The sequence below is a fragment of the Sciurus vulgaris genome (genome assembly GCF_902686455.1).
Source record: "Sciurus vulgaris genome assembly, chromosome: 15".
Classification (NCBI taxonomy): domain Eukaryota; kingdom Metazoa; phylum Chordata; class Mammalia; order Rodentia; family Sciuridae; genus Sciurus; species Sciurus vulgaris.
Window position 1 is genome coordinate 67,944,297 of NC_136476.1, and position 17,266 is coordinate 67,961,562.

Consider the following 17,266-nt stretch of genomic DNA (forward strand, 5'->3'; position numbering starts at 1 on the left):
GAGACCTAACTTTATAATAACTAGTCTGTAGATATTAAAGAGGTTGCCAATGTATGACAAAAGTAGAAGTAGTTAACACATTTTGTACACTTTGTGTTAAAATTCATAGAAAGGCAATCTTCTGAAAGGGACTTTAGAAAGCAAAATTGTAACATCATATCCAAGTGACATATGTGCCTATATCACATGTGACATAGGAGAAAGCTGGAAGAAATGAAGGATTCTAGGCCAGAATGATCCTACTTAGAAGATGCTTTCAGATAAAACATTGTCCACTATGGACATAGCACTGGTAAATAAATTTGCACATGTTGCAATGGTTATAATCCGAGGTACCTTCTAATATGGCCATTTTGTCCTTGAACCTTTCCCTCCTCACATTATTCTCACTACTTTCAGTCCAGTGGACAGTATAGATATATGTAATGCTTAGAGATGGTCGAACAAGTTCATATCCAATTTCAGATAAAACCATGTGTACACCACTATGTACACAGTGGACAGACTTAAGTCATTTGAAACATCTAGTCTCTCAAGATGTTTACAAGTGCATGAAGTATGTTAAACGTAGAGATAGTAAATAAAACATTTTGTAGATATATTTTTGTTAAAATTCATAATGAAATAACTGTCTTTTTGGAAATGGAATGATCAGAACACTTTTTTGAGCAATACACATTATATTTGTGCTGGTTCAGGGAAGAAGAAAGAAAAGAAAATGCAAAGGGCTTTATAGCAATGTATTTTCTGTGAAGCGAGGTTGACCATTATCCCTTATGTCTATGAGTTTTGTTTTACTATGCTGTGTAAATAGTGTATATAAAGGACAAATGAGTCCTAATTTACATCTAATCTTTCTAGATGTTAAAGAGGTTGCCAGCATATGACAAAAGTAGAGTTAGTAAACTAACACATTGAGTACAATGTGTGTTAAAACTCACAGGAAAGACTATTCTTAAAACCACTTAGAAAGTAAAATTGTTAGTCATCTCTAAGCTTTACAGTATCTGACCCCTGGGTTGATTAGAGATGAAAAAGGGAAGGGGTCTAGGCCAGAATGTTCCTGTTTGGAAGCCACTTTCAAATTCTAACCTTTAAAAAAAAGGGGGGGGGGGTGTTTGCTTCAAAGTCTAGCCTTTGTTAAGTGTGTGCAATCTAATCAGTGCTACCGTATGTATAATTGTAAACTTAAGTTCTTGTTGGAAAGACTAGATGTTTCTAGGTATATAAAACATCTTTCTAGATGTTTAAAAATGTGTAACACGTGGTAAAAGTAGAGGGCTAAAGTAATGCCATTTTTAAGTATTTTTCATTACTACATAGGAATGGTTGCCATTTAGAGGAATGGAATTGTTGAACTTGATGTGCTGGAGAGTATGTTAAAGGTTCACTGGGTGGTAGGTGAGGGAAGGAGAAAGTTTGCATAGAGAAGCATTCTGTGTCCCTTAGATTAGTTAAGATTGTCTAGCCATTGTTATATGTGCATTTTAGTTACTACTAGTGGGTATTTAAGGATAAGTCCTAATGCCCAAAGTTTGTTAGAAGTAGCAAAATAATCCCTATATAAATATCCTTTTGTTAGTTTTTAGAAAGAACTGTCTTCTGGGAATGACCTTTGTTAATCCACCTCTTGGAGCTAGAGGTGGTCCTGGATTTAGTCACTGGAATGGTGAAGAGAAAGGGTGAAGGGAAATGCTCTTTGCACTTTCATTTCTGGAAGACGGTTTTAGATTATAACCATTGAAACTATATGTGCATTTTTGGTAAAGTACCTGTGTTATTGTGCACAAAGTTCATACTTTATTTCACAACATCTAAGCTTTCTAGATGTCCTGAAGTAACATAAAAAGTAGAGCTAGTAAACTGGTCAACTTGTAAATATATTTTTGTTATAATTGATAGAAAAGATGCATCTTGGAAGTGGAATCATTTTATCTCTGGGCAGGGTGTATCAGGACTTGTTCTAATCAGGCTACAGCGGAGAAACAGAAGGAAGCACAAAGGAAGAGATGGAAGCAAGCTCCAGGATTTACATTTGGATGTGAGCCATCAGTGTGTGTGCATCTTCTGGCTGTACTATAGGAATACTTTAATTCACTGAGGACATGCATTCTTACTAATATTTTAGTAGTAGAAAGCTGATAATGAACCCTTTTAGAAATATGTTTGGTGTATTCTGTTGCTTTGGCTCATTATAAAATTAAGCATTAAGAGAACACATTTTTAGTTGTAACTCTGCCAATATGTCTACCTGGAGTTCTGTTGTCATTTCTATCTTCAATGAAATTTTTGTCCCCAAGAAAGGATTACAAATTTTTTCAGCAAATTGAGTTCACCTAGTATTTTCTTTGTTATCAAAAAGACTCATGTAGCTTTGGATTTTAATTGGTAAATATTCATAATGTGTGGAAACACATGATATACACTATGATCTCAATCACACAAAATTGGATTTTGTGTCTGTATACGTACAACCTGGAGGGACACATTCAACTAAGCTGCTTATAATTGGATGACTTTATTCATTGACTGTGTTTTTATTTTTCCTGTAATGCACATATTAACTTTAAAAAAAATAAAAGCTATTTTAAAAAATTAAAAAATAAAAATAAGTACAGTAATACTTACTATTACTTTAAAAATTCACCAAGAAGCTATGACATAATCATCTGACCTTCACTCATCAAAACTTAACTTCAGTGTTATAATTTCTTACAAGTTATGCACAATTACTAAATTGGTAACTACCCTACATAAATAGTATTTTTTAACCCACCAAATCTACTTGCCCTACCTAACTAAGCCTAGCTTTGTACAATTCCTAATACAGAGCAAATCTTCAATATGTGCTGTTATTTAGCAGTATACTAAATGGCTGTTATTCAAAACCATTTCAACAAACACCCACACTCATCTCCCCCCAAAATTTTTTCTATTCCCATTTGACTTTTGCCAAGTGAAAGGGAAAAAAAAAAAAAAAAAAGTTACAAACAGGAAGTCCAAAACAAAAAATGCCAATTCATCAAACAAAAAAGATGGCCTTCCACCTGTCATTCACTTCCAGCACTCTATTTTCCTTCCCTTACTCATTTCTTCCATGACTGAACAATCCCACGCACACATCCCTGCTTAGCCCTTCATGGAGTTAACCCATCTCATTCTGCAGACCTAATCAAACATCACTTCCCCAGGGAAACCATGAGTCACCCCAAAATCAGATGAGATTCCCCATTTTAATCTCATATGCTCTTTTCCCTCTCAGCATTTATCACATTTTGCTTTTACACATTTGGGTGATCGTTTGATCAATATCCTCCTTACATCTAGATTCAATGCTTAGTGCCCCTGTGATAATCCACTGCCCCACCAGAATCAATCATAGTAACACAAAAAGCATTGCTGCAGATTCAAAAATAAAACAATAAGGAAACCTAACATCTGTATAGAACACTGCAATCACAGGTTCAACCAAACATGAACAAACAATACTCAGGAAAAAAATGGCATCTATACTGAACTTGTACAAACCTTTTTCCTTGTCATTATCCCCCAAACAATATAACAACTATCCATATAGATTTTACATCATATGAGGTATTATAAGTAATCTAGAGATGATTTAAGTATACAGGAAGATAGTTACAGGTTATATGCAAATGCTATATCATTTCATATAATGGACTTGAGCATCTGTGGATTGGGGAAGCATTCCTGGAACCAATCCCCAACATGAGAAATTACTGTATTTAACTTTTAAGTTATGAAGTGAAAGTATGTATTAAAAAATAATGGAAATTGGGAAGGAGCAAGAAAATTAAAGGCATACTAATTTTTTTTTTGGGGGGGGGGCACAGAGGGGAATTGGATTGAAAGTCATGCTTTATGCCCTGCTTCTAATGTGAAAACTGAGACTGTACATAATAAATATATGTTAAATAATGACTGATCCTAATTCCATATAGCACAGGAGCAGACTAGAGTAGTGTCTTTCAAACCACTGTTCACGACTAGATCAGGGTTTTCAAAATATCTGAGTTATGAACAGCACTCTTTTAATGAAAATAGACTATAATAGGAAAAAAATGGAAAACATTAGGATTACTATACATGGTAAATTGCATGAAACTCTTGTTTCATTCATATATGTATATATATATAAACATTTCTAACTACAGGTCATGGTCAAAAATCCTTGAAAGTCACGGAACTAAATGTCCCAATGCAACTCCTCCCAACTTCCATTGAAATGCTAAAGTAGGAGCACAAAAATTAGCAAATAGCACTGAGAAGACCAAAATCAAGGTACTATTTCCACTAGCCATACACTGTAAATAATAGCTAAGAAGCATATTCTTGGCCCACATGCACACTTTGCAGCATTTATCACATTTTGCATCTATACATTTATACAAACAAGAAGCATATTCTGGGCCCATATGTATGAGGCATACAGCACCTTTTGAACTTCAACAAGATAGATGCTCTGATGCACATTAAAAAAAAAATCCTATGTCAACTCAGGAATGCAGAAGATGCAACTGCCCAGCTAAATGTGAGAACACCATCCCTCAACTAAAGGGAAACACCTTCTAAGAACCAAAGTAAGAGGCCCAAGTGGTCCCAAGCTCAGATTTGATTATAAAACAGAATAAAAAAGTTTACACTTAAAAGTCATACATTATATAAATATAAATTACATACACATATATATATACATAGATGTATGTACGTATACACATGCATACAGAAAGAATAATAAAAGTAAAGGTACACTACATTATTTTATTGCACAGGAGTGGGATCAAAACCTATTTAATGTTTGACTTTGGAAATCAGAGAAACATTTTAGGAATGCATTTGGAAAATGTAGGTAATTACTAGTAAAACTAAAAACTAGATTTGGCCATTTCACAATACTACAGATGTATGAAACAAATAATTCACAGAAAAAAAATAAGTGGCCAAGAAGCCATTGGATTGAACCACATGAAAGCGCCATTTTTACAGGATAAGAGTATTCAAATACCCACCATTTTATATGGTTCAGTCTATCAATAATGATAAAAATCATAGCTGATGCATTCAAAGTAGCAGGCTTTTGGAAAGCATTAAATGAATATTTGTATATGTGTATGTTGTGACTGTACAAACAAGGAGTCTAGGCCTAGAGGCATTTTGTGCTCTCTCTGAAGTCATGCAGCTGAGACCTGGTGGAAAGAGACCTAAAATAGGGCACTGCCTGACAAATCTGTGTTCTTCACAAAAACTACAGCACCTTTCAAAACAAACAAAACCTAAAGAATTAACATCAAATGTACCAGTTATAATAATAAATATAAAAGTAATTTTCCCTCTTTAAGAGGGACCTCAAAACACAAAGCCAAGTAATCATTGCTTATAGGCAAACATATGGAACAAAATGACACCGAAAGTTTAAAATCAGAATAAATGAAGTCATTTCAGACAAAGATAAAAAAGAAAAAGAGAATTGGTAATATTAATAGCAAATAATAAATAAATAAATAAGTAAAATGAGTTATTTTGTATTGATAAACAATAACAAAGACCTAACTGGAACCTTTATGTATTTCATATTGTTATTTAACACACAGAAATTGTTATAAAGAAATTGACATCTGATTCCCAACACTATGAAAAAAGAAATAAATTGACAGAAGCCCACTTGTAGAGGCACACTAAAGGACCATTATTAGTCTATAACAATTCAAGATGATAAACAGGGCCTAGAGAGTGTGTAAATAATATTATTATACTGGCCGAACTAATAAACATGTACTGTACTTGTCACCTATAGAAAACTATGCTCCTTTCAAGTAGTAAGGAAACAGAAACCCTTAGTCCACAAGAAATTGAAACTGTGAAAGCCATGTTCACTTACCAGAGTAAACTAAACCAGTAATACCAGCCTTTACATGTTTAAGCACCAATAATCAAGCAATTTTCAACCACATCATACTGAACCACTAGGAGCACTCCCAATGAAAGCAGGTTTAAAGAAGAACATTTATTTTCCCTGTACTGTTTTAAATTTTACAGTTAATCCCCAGTGCCACTAAAAAAATATTTTTAGTGAATATCTTAGCATGAAACATAGAATTTAAGCTATTTCCACTTATAAAAATTGCCACTTTCAGATGGAAAACCCTTCCTCAACAATGCCTGACTCAAAATTAAAAATAAAATACTGATTATTTCAAAATTATTAAAATTGAAGCACTGTCCCTCAAAAATGCCAAAGTTGATCAATTTCTTCCCTTACATATCATTATTAAAAACAAATGGCCTAGTTTCAACTGAAGAAATGAGAACCAGAGTTGTGTCTATTTTCTTTTGCCATAAATCAGCCCTCTTTTTTTTTCTTTTTCTTTTTTCCTCGTGGGGTGGTATCAGGGACAGAACCCATGGCCTCATGCATGCTACACAAACGCTCTACCACTTAGTTACATTCCCAGCCTGCTTTATTTTGAGATGGTCTTGGTAAGTTGCCCAGGCTGGACTCAAACTTGCCATTCTCCTGCCTCAGCCTCCCAAGTAGCTGGATTTCAGGCGTGTTCCACGGAGCTATCGCCTTTCTTTTTATCAGCACCCGCCTCTTCCTTCCATTCTCCTCCCCGAGTTCCACTTAACTAATTCAGCTCACCCTTCAAGTCTCAAACACTTCGCTCCCCTCCCAGACAAGGTTTCTGGGCTTCCTAGACTCCCTTCTCCAGGATACCCGTTTCTTCTAATACCAATCACATGAGGTGGTGGCTCCAAGGCTGTCACCTTCACTGGACTATAAATCTCATGAAGTCAACCCTGTCTTTTATTCTAATAAGTTCAGTATATGGCAAATATATTTTTTAATGCATTCAAATATTTATCATGAATGAGTTCATCAAGTTTTTTGTCCAAAATGTTTCCACCATATGCAAGTTAATGTACTAAGCTTTGCAAAAACATCAGAAAACAGGAATTTAAAAACAAACACCCTTGCTCTCGTCTAAGGAGAGGTCAGAAGAAAAGAAGTACAACTATGAAAATATCAGGTAAGCTGGATAAATAGGAAAAATCACACAATTTTAAATGCAGGAGTTACAGAAGGTCTCACCAAGAAGGTGGTGACCTTTGAGTTAAGACACGAAAAGAGAGCAAGCGTTTGGACACCTGAAACCAAGCAGAGATAGGAAAGGAGTAGTTAAGTAAGACAAATATTAAATATTAGGATTATTACCCAGTCTTTAGAAATTTAAAATGAAAGATTTTAATGGCATGTGTACATGCTTTTGAAACAAAGCAGAATGCTATTAAATATTCAGTAAGATCGAATGTTTTTAAATTGCAAGAAATTATCACAAAAAGGAATAAAGAAGTCATTACAGAGTGGTAAAACTCCTATACATACTGGATGTTCCCAAAATGAACATGTATACGAATTAAAATTAATATAATGTTAAAGAATAATAATGGCTTAAAAAGAAGAAGAAATTTATCTTTGTTCTATCTCACCTGTAATAAGGCAAGCCAATACAGTTATCTGAAATGAAATCAATTCTTGACATGAAAAGTCTTTTTTTTAACCAGGTAAATTGCAAAGTTGTACTGCAGTCTACTTTTTACCTTAACTGGGCAATGAATGTTTAAAATGACTTGACCACACTTTAAGAACCTCCATGAAAAACCTATTGGAGTCTCTCAAAGGGGGATCCTTAGGATACTGGGATTTCCAAAGTTCTTGTGAGAAATCTATTTGTGTTTTATCATAGTTATGACAGCAACATGACACTCATTGCTATTGTCTTACAGTAAATTAAAACTAATTTGAAACTCTCTTTAGTTCCCAAATTACCACCAATCTCCCAATAATCCTAAGGATATGTTTCAGAGAACAGTAGCTGGAACGGATTGTTTCATGGATTTCTGTTCATCCCAAAGGAACATTATGCTGAAATGTGCACATTTCATCCCAGAGCCACCTTATCAAATCCACAGTGGATGCTCAATGAATGCTTAGGAAACCAAATCATCTGCTGAAGGAAAAAAAAAAAAAAAAAAAAACCTTGAAGAATCTGAGGCGATAAAATGCTGAGTTTATCACTCATTCTCAAAAGTTCTTTCCAGCTTATCACATAAATTTCACTGGCATTTACATATAGCAATTGTTCAACATATTACAATTATTACTTAATGCTGCAAGCTCCAACCTCTCAGCTAAGCTTCAAATTCCAATTTGCAGCTATCTGCTGAACATCTGTCTAGACATTAGACATGTCTAAAACTAACAAACCTCTCTGCAACAATCTTCATATTCCTATGTCCCATCTGCTAATGGCATTAACATGCCCCCCAACTGCCTCTAGCACTCTCCACAGCCTTCAAGATTGTCCCCACACACTCCATCACTCTCTGCCAGGAACAAATTCCAAGCACCCTTCCCCACTCACATGCATACTCTGGGCCTGCCTTTACTCCAGCATGTAATGAGCTTCTGCACCCCCTGCAGCCAATGTCCTGCTCCAATGTAAATCATTCTTCTTCTCCAAGGCAGACTTACCCAGAGAGATGCAGAAAGCTTGTTTAAACCTTGGTTTACAGTATTTATCACTGTCTGCCTGATCTTAGTCATTTGTGTCCCTATCTCTCCTTGTTTATAAGCTATTCAAGAGCAGGACCCATGTTTTTATGGTAGTTTCATTTTCTTTTTAGTTTCCTAGTCAAGCATAAGGACATAGAAGTACTCCAAGATTTCAGTTGCATGAAACTGAATTGAAAGGGTCTCAGATGAATGAGAGAACAGACCCTGCTGGATTTGGAAAAGTCAGTCATCTTGCTCTGGCCTTTAAACCTTTACATCTCTGTGTCTACCCAGAAAGTAAAGCAAGCATTTCTCTGTAGAACTACGATAAAAGAGTGGGGACAGAATGAGTACCTCATTTTCTTGACATTACAATAATCCTCCTCACAACAAATCATATAGTCAAGAAAGCAAGGCAACCCTTTTACAAAAAGCAATTGTTTCAGTTGCATAAGAACAGGCCATCCTTGTCAGCTGCTGATTACAGACTTCTAAGGAGTGGGGTCTTCGGTTAATACTCCCACAGTGGAACCTGCCTGTAATGAAAGGCTCCACCTATCTTCTCTGCTCCAGACGTGGTTCATAGGCCTTCCACTCATGCCTTGTTTTCTACCTAACAAAAGGTTCACAGATGCTGAACATGTGCTCTGAAATGCCCCTCCTCCTGAGACCCACATGCAGCAGAGTTCTTATGGAGGTAACCTTCTCTGGGATATTTGTCGTCTTGACTGTCATACGGCTGGAAAGTTTCCTTGTTTCCCATTCACAGTAGCCAGACACTCATATCACTCTGACAAGAACTATTCACTGAATAATGCCATGCTGCACCAGTCCAAGAAGAGCCCATGCAGGCGTTTCTGGCTTCAAATAGGTCACTGGCAACAGCAGCCTCAGGAACAGCCTCTGTATAACAAGAGGAGACAGAGGCAAGTGCAGACACACACACAAGAACAGGTACATGAGCATATGAAGACATCCCCCCACACATAAATAAACACGAATAGAGTTTTCTAGGTTCACACAGGCAGAGGATGAGAACAAAAGGTGGAGTAACAACTGTAGGAACAAGGGGGTTACCAGATGGGTAAGGTTGGAATGGAGATTATCTCATTTACTTTAGACATGTCTATCTTGTTTGATTCATTACAAAAACCACATATTTTTACAAAAGAATGCAGCTACCTTCTTCTGGTTGGAATGCTTTCTACCACACTCATATCTCTGAATGACTTTGACAAGAATGTAAGTAAAATGTTTGAATGAAGCACCCCACCACAAGAGCATGACCTCTAAGTAAGTCTGATTTCCCACAAACAAGATTTGGAATTTTCTAAGAAGCAAGCCATAAACTGAACATAGAAACTCAAATACAAGTTGGGTCAAAAGTAGGAATATCCAAAATGAGATGGAAGCCCACCAAGGCTACCAATAAGACACAGCTGTGTCTGGCTCTTGATCATTTTTCACAAACAACAGGTAAATCTTGGCAAAACACTGCAAGTTTATAAAATGAATGCAAGAACCCCAGGCTGCCTCCCTCCCTTTTAGGGAAAAGCTATCTGACCTAAAAGCCCTAAGACTACTTTGAAGAAAAAGTTCCTGAACTTAAGGAATAACTCAATAGACATACCCCCTTCCTTGAAGGCATTTCAAAAGAACTTCAGATCAAATGCAAACTCCATGATGGAAGAGGACTTACACATCTTATTTTCTACTATCCTCCAGGATATGATGGATACTCAACAAATACCTATTGAATGTGGAATGAATAAATGAATGCGTGATATAAAGTATTAAGTTGAGGAATGTGTAAACGCAAACTAGAATTGCCATATCAGCTTATTCCTATTTTACATAAGAGAGGCACCTTGACTTACTCAGCTATAGCACAACTAGAAATAAAGTCTCCTGGCTCCCCCCTCTGTCTTGATCCTTCTTTCCTCTTCTAGGATTGGTTTATTGCCTAGAGTTTTTGCAGATCCTACTCTTGCAGGATCACTCCCTATTCTCCCTATCACCTCCTCTACCACACTAACCACAAGGACCCAGTGCCCCTCCCCAGCTTTGATGTTCCCGTAGTGCCTAGAGTCTCACAACCATGTTACACAGAATTGTAATTATCTGCTAATACGTCTGTGAGCTCCCCCTGAAGGGTAGGAATCCTTCCTTACTAGTCCCCACCCAACCATAGTACCTAGCACAATGCCTGCAGGGAATAGGCAATCAACTAAGTACTCCTGGGCAGGCACAGACTATGCTTCCTCTGCCCCAATCTGGTTCTCCTTCCCAAAGAGCCAGGAACATCCCTCCAATGAGGCAGAATTTCAGGATGGAGGTGGTGGTTAGGGATTAGCCAAAGAAAACCAATTGGACATAGGGAAAGAAAACTGCATATAACAGACATGAAGTCTAATCTAGATCATTTTTCCAGCATTTAAGATAATAAAGGAAAATTTGCTAAAGAAAAAGTGTTCACAGTAGCAGTCCCTGTACAGTGAGTCCTAAACCTTTGGAAGCATAGCCACACATAATAGCCATAAGGAACAAAATTTCCTTTAACACTCACAATCTGGGAAATCTCACCCGCAAGAAGGATCAAAGGCCAGGTATTACTGTCAAACTTTCTTTTTCTCTTTTAGAGGAAGAGGCTAGTTTTAAAGTCATTTTCCTTCATTTCCATAATATAGCAAGCACTGCCTGATTTGCCTCATTCAGGCTTATACATGTTTGTTTTAGCACTGGACTGAAGTTAAGAGTCTGCCCTGTCATTATATCACTTTTTTAAAACAGTACCACAAAAAGAAAATAAATTATAACCTAAACCCATGGATGCAGTAAAATAGTCTCCTTTCCTTTGCAGGGGAGGGAGCTGGAGGGTGACTGAATTTTACATGAATTTCAGGGTTAAAGTTTCTATAGCACTGATCACATGACAGGAACTCACATCCAAGTATTAACCCACTAAGTCCCAAGTTTTCAATTCTGCAAAGTTCAATAAAATTGACACAGGTGCATTAAAAAAGATTGAAAAATCATAATTAAGAGCTTATGTATCATTATATTATTATTACTGTATTTCAATTATTATATTTTGTTATATTATTATATAATTAGATATTTTATATCATACATTTTTATAGGTGTTCCACATCTGGGATGATGAGAAGAAAATTAGTTAACATAATTTCTTTTAGTCTGTCCCCACAAGTCAATAATGTAACAACTACTCTGAAATCATACTAACTTACTAAAAGAACATGCCAAGTAATTTAAATGCAATTCTCAGCCCCAATACACACACACACACACACACACACACACACACTCACACACACAGCTAAAATATGTCCTAAGAAATAAGTATACTGACCTTGGACTCCTTCGATTTAACTAAATTAATTTAATAAACATGACAAACTCAAGTCCCCTTGCAGAAGGCAAAAAAAAAAAAAAATTACTGGGAGGACCATTCATTCAAATAGTATGGAGAACTAGCTAACCTAATATCTTTCAGTTATCTGTCTCCAGCACCTCCAGATCACAGACAATTCAAAGTTTTTGCCCAAATCGATTCCTTCTTTAACATGCAATTGAAAACCTATCCACTCCCACTTCTGACACCAGCACTGGGGTGGGAGAGAGAACCTACAGAGCTGCTCAACACCATCTCTCCCAAGTGGATCCTGCAGAGATTCTTCCTGAGACATGATGAGCTTAAGGCTGTAGCTCTAGGGATTAAAAAAAAAAAGTTCTTAAGTATTATTATACAGGATTGAGTAAGCTACTTCTATTGGAGATTACGATTCATAAAGGTTTCTCAGGATTCTATTCACCCCCACACACCCTTTATAGGGGCATTAACCCTATTTCCAAACTAACAGTAATTATTTCCTTTTGTGCTGCAAACATTAACTACTGAGGTTAAACACTATGTATAACATAAACAGGGTCAAGAAAGCCAGTTGCAAGAAGAGTCATGTTTAAGTTAGCATTAACCAGAAAGTCCTTCCCTAAACAAGAAAAAAGAAAAATGCTGTGATGGTCAGCTCTGGCCCTGCATGGTGGTTTTAACACAAAAACACGAAAGGCTCCACAAGGCCCAAAGGTAACACACTCTCATCAATTTTTACTGAATTAAGCTTCTCAGAAGTACAAAAAGCATTGCTTGGAGGGAGGGTGAAGAAACCACATATTAGTTTATTTTAAAATCTGTATATAATAAAATTAAATAAACTGGCAATAGTATCCTAAAACTTAGCTGCCATGAGTTACAGAAAAATGTTACAGAATAAAAGCCCAATCATCTCTCAATCATTCATTCCTCACTCTGCCCCTAAATATGTTTCTGTTTTCTTGAATCTTAGGGCTAAATGCTACTTCCCTACTCCAGATAGCACAACTCCTTAACATAACATCCACATTTTCCCATAGTCCCACACTTTGTAACTTTCCAACAGTCATCAGTGGGAACTCTGACTACCTCCGCCTGAGGAGAAGGCTTCACTCTCCCACCTTTCATCCAAGAGACGCATCATCCTTCAAGTTCTGTTTGTGAAGTCTTTGCCAGAGGCAGAATTTAATTTTCCGTTCCTCGGCATGCCAAGTTTCTTGGACTCCACAACCACACACTGTTATGCAATATGGCACACATATACACATTCAGTATACATACTGCAGTTGGCTTCACAATAGCTTTCTAGAGCTTTCTTTTCACCATCCTTGTATCTGTTACAATGGAAGGAATTCAATGTGCTTCTTGAATCAAATTCTCCTTTTCTCCCCACTTTCTAAGCCTTCCTTATTAATCCTCCGTGAACTATTTCAATAATAACACAATAGGAACTTTGGGGTAACATGATATATAAAAATAAGAAACCAGACAGTAGAAAGATGCTGACTTAGTAAGGCCCGAGCAGAGTTTCAGAGTTTAAACCAAGAATTTGTGTTTGAGTTTTTATTACATCACACTTCACTTTTAAAATAAATCATGTTCCTCAAGTGTGAAGGCATACTGATACCAAAAAAAGTTAAAGGAAAGGAAGACAGGCCACACATCAAGCACAGACATTAAAAACTTGACCTCAAACTAAATTTCCAAAGTCTTGATATTTGTTGAATACTTGGAGCGTTCCAGTGAAAAAGATACAATGTATTTTGCCCAGATTACAACTTTCCTTACTAAGCATTAGAAATGACCCTAAAGATCACTAACTTCAGACAATGTCATTGTGTATCAAAAAGACCCAGCAATTGAGATTTATACGCCCTTTAAATGTTCCAGAAAGTGGAATAACAGAGATTAAGTAAAACTTTACAAAGTCTATGGTATGATTTGAGGGGGAAAAAAAAGAAAGAAAAAGTACATTTTGGAAAATATTAGCTTCGAATGAAAATAGAAGTTTTGAAAGGGCTGTCACTTACATTTCCACCTCCGTATCACCTCCAGTGATACCTAGTAGAGGTCAGACTACAAGAATCACCCTGACCTCATGTCAATTTTAAAGCTAAACAGGCTCACAAGCGTTAAATAACAAGGGTAACTGGAAGTTGAATTGAGAGGAGAAAGAATTACTGATTGAATACCAAGTGGAAGAGAAAAAAAAAAAATAGAGGAAATCAATTCCCATCTCGAGGTTCTTTTCCTTCCAAGGCCATTCCCTGCTGCTGTTTTTTGTTGTTTGTTTGTTTGTTGTTCTTTCCATCTTCTCGGCTCTGTTGACCTCCTATTTCCCTCTCAGACTAACCCTTTCGCATTACCCTTTCCTCCCTTCCTACCGTTCTATCATGGGATAACTGCCCACCAGTTTCTAGTTACTGGGGAAAGAACAGCAAAGATCATCAAACCCCTTCATTTTTCAGATGAGGACACAGAATAGGAGCTGACCTGACCCAGCCAAGGTCGCACCGCTAGGGGACGCCACACGCAAACGGGCTCGAATTCTGACAATCTTGTTCCCCAGCCTCGCTCCTCAGCCTGAGCCTTCCCGCCTCACATAACCTCGTTCTCTTGCTAGTTGGCTTCTTTACCCTCAAATTACACCGAATGAAGAAGAAACGTAGTCCTGATATACTCATAACGCTGATGATCGTTACTTATAACTTGCATTTGTACGTGTGTGTAAATGCAATTTTAGTTTGGTTCACACGGCCCTAAGTCTAATCCATACCGTTTTCCCTTGGCATTCATTCTATCTGAAAAGGGAATAACTCCTTTACAGTTTCCCGAGTGCTGAACCTCCCTTTAACCAGAACTGCACTTTGAATCCCAGATCTGGCTTTACAATTATGTTGGCTGAGCAAAGGACACTTGCGCAAATGGTGCAAAACAGACTGCTAGAGCCTGAAGGAATAGAAGACTTTGCTTTAACAACTAGTTACGTTTTCAGTATTTATGTTTATCACCAGGTATCCAATGAGAAACACGGCACTCAGTGAACTTTCACAAAAGAGCCCTCACTGGAAATCCACGTTTACGAAAAATCCAGAGAGTTCAACCAAAAGGAAAAGGGGATGAAGCAGGCAGCAACAATCTCAGGCCCCAGATACAAGCAACAAGTCCTGGATGCCGTCACTCTTAACACATCAAAGGCCAAATGGCAGCAAAGAAAAACAAGAATAAACTTTAAATCCATTCCCAAAACTTGACCAACCCAAGCCACACGAGCTCATCGATTTCAAAACCATCAACTCAAAGCCAGGTCCCTCCCTTGCCTTACATTTCCCAGTTACAGAAACTTATGTTGAAAGTCCCCAGTCCGGAGAGACCAGAGTCGCCAGCGAGAAGGGGTGTGGGAGCCGCGCTCTGCCGGGCGTGGGGACCCCGCGACCCTTCACGTCCACCCCGACGCTGCACTGGGAGCCCTCCCGCGCCCTCACCCCGATCCAGGTACCACAGGCCACCTACGTGTCATTTGGGCGAGCACCGAGTCTCACTGACCTGGCCACGGGACAGGAGGGCCGGCGGCCCGGGCGGCTGCAGCAACTTCCCTCCTGGTCTGGGTCAACTTGGTGAGGGAGGCCGGGAGAGCCTCGCCTCGCCTCCTGCACGCCGCCTCGCACGCGCGCACACCCACTCACACCCGACCCGGCGAGCGCGCGCGCACAACACACTCACACTCGCACACGCGCGCACGCACAGCCACAAAGCCGTCTGCGGTGGGACGGTGTGAGTCGAGCGCGCCGTTTGGCCGCCTCGCAGTCGCTGCGGCCAGCCACTGGCTCCACGCCCAGGGGGCGCCGTCCCCCGGTGCCGCGCCGCGCGGCGCCCGCCCCTTTACCTGCACTCGCCGCCGCCAAGCGTCCAGCTCCCGCCGCCCCTGCGGCTGGTTAGCTTCGGGCGGCGCGGCCAAGTCCCGAGGCCCCCGCCCTGGGGCCAGCAGAGCCCGGCCCTGCGCCCGCCCCTCGGCGGTCGCCCCGAGCCGGCCGCCCCCTGAGCCCACCCTGCCCGGGTCCAGTGCTTGGCCCGGAGGCCGGGGAGGGCTCCGCGACGCTGGGCCCAGGCCGCTCAAATCCCGGCAGCGCTCGGCAAGAGGACAGAGGAATCGCAACTACCCGAGCGTCTGCACCAATGGCCTCTGCTACCTAGGCTTTGGGGAGCTGGCAGGGTCGGCGGAGGAGGGGGCCTCCAGGGGAGGCCAAAGAAGCAGTGCAAGACACGGCCTCCTTTCTTCCTCCGCCCTCTTCCTTTTCTGCTCGCTCCACGTAGCACAAGTCAGCAACACCCGCACCCCAGTCGCCCTCCCCGAGCTCGTCCGCTTACCTGTGTGGCGGACCCAGGGCCCCTGCCTTCAGCACGCCCCCTCCCCCATTCATTCGCTGAACTTCCCGCCGCTGCTCTAGTCTAGAGGCGGCCGAGCGGGGGGCGGTTTAAGCTTCCCATTCATTATCTTACCAACCCTCGGCCCCCAGCCCCAGATCAGACACACCCACCGCTGGAGACCCGAGACCGCCAGCTCGGGATCGCTCACCCCAGTGCCAGACGGCTTGCAGGACTCCGGTGGGCTCCCCTGCACGCTGCGTTTTCATCTTGTCTCTTTTCTCTCCTCACTCGAAAAGCTCTGGAAGACATCGCAAGGCCCGCAGATCTCCCCGCCTCAATTCAGTTCTAAACTTTAAAGAAGGCACAAAGTTTCTCCAAGGGCAGCCCTTCACTGGAGGCTGCAAAGAACCGGGTCGACTTTGTTACTAGAAAGGTGTGTTTCTGGTTCTGAATTTTCCACTGATTGGAGCTATTTACCAAACCTAGGGTGACTGTGCTTCCCAGGTTCTCCAGAACGGTGATTATAAAGTTCCCTTCCGCTTTCCCAGTGTAACTTTGCAAGTGCAAACTATCAATTTTAGTTAGAGTAATTAAGGGCGGGGAAAACACACCTGGAGGTGTGGGCGGGAGCAGCGCGAGACTAAGGCCTAGGGATCATTCTCAGCAGGGTGGCAGCGACCGGGATTCGCTCAGGTCCTATAACATCAGTCAGTGGATCTGAGGCTCGCCATCCCAACCACCCACGTCCCACCCCCGATTCCTCCGGCTTTCTGGAGTAATCAGAATTCTCTGCGTCCTCCTCCACCACCAGTGTCACCACGTATCAAAAGTAACTGCTTGAAAATAAAAACTTAATCAGCACTCGCCTGAAATGGCACATAAGTCGAACCGACAGCAGTACGGTAGGACTGATGCGACCACATGTAAAAGGG

At 40.0% G+C, this 17,266-nt stretch overlaps 1 protein-coding gene across 6 annotated transcripts in view; it reads right to left on the minus strand.

The window, feature by feature from the left end:
* Window positions 1-16,871, minus strand: part of LPAR1 (lysophosphatidic acid receptor 1) — a 140,067-nt gene extending 123,196 nt beyond the window's left edge. For 2 of the 6 annotated variants that reach the window (XM_079112619.1, XM_079112620.1), the window contains exon 1: window positions 15,513-15,764. The gene's annotated coding sequence lies outside the window, so the exon portion shown is untranslated. Of the gene's footprint in view, window positions 1-15,479; window positions 15,765-15,852; window positions 16,093-16,156; window positions 16,281-16,542 lie in introns of those variants that run through there. The other 4 variants (XM_079112622.1, XM_079112624.1, XM_079112621.1 and 1 more) reach the window with 4 other exon arrangements.
* Between the last annotated feature and the right edge of the window lie 395 nt (window positions 16,872-17,266).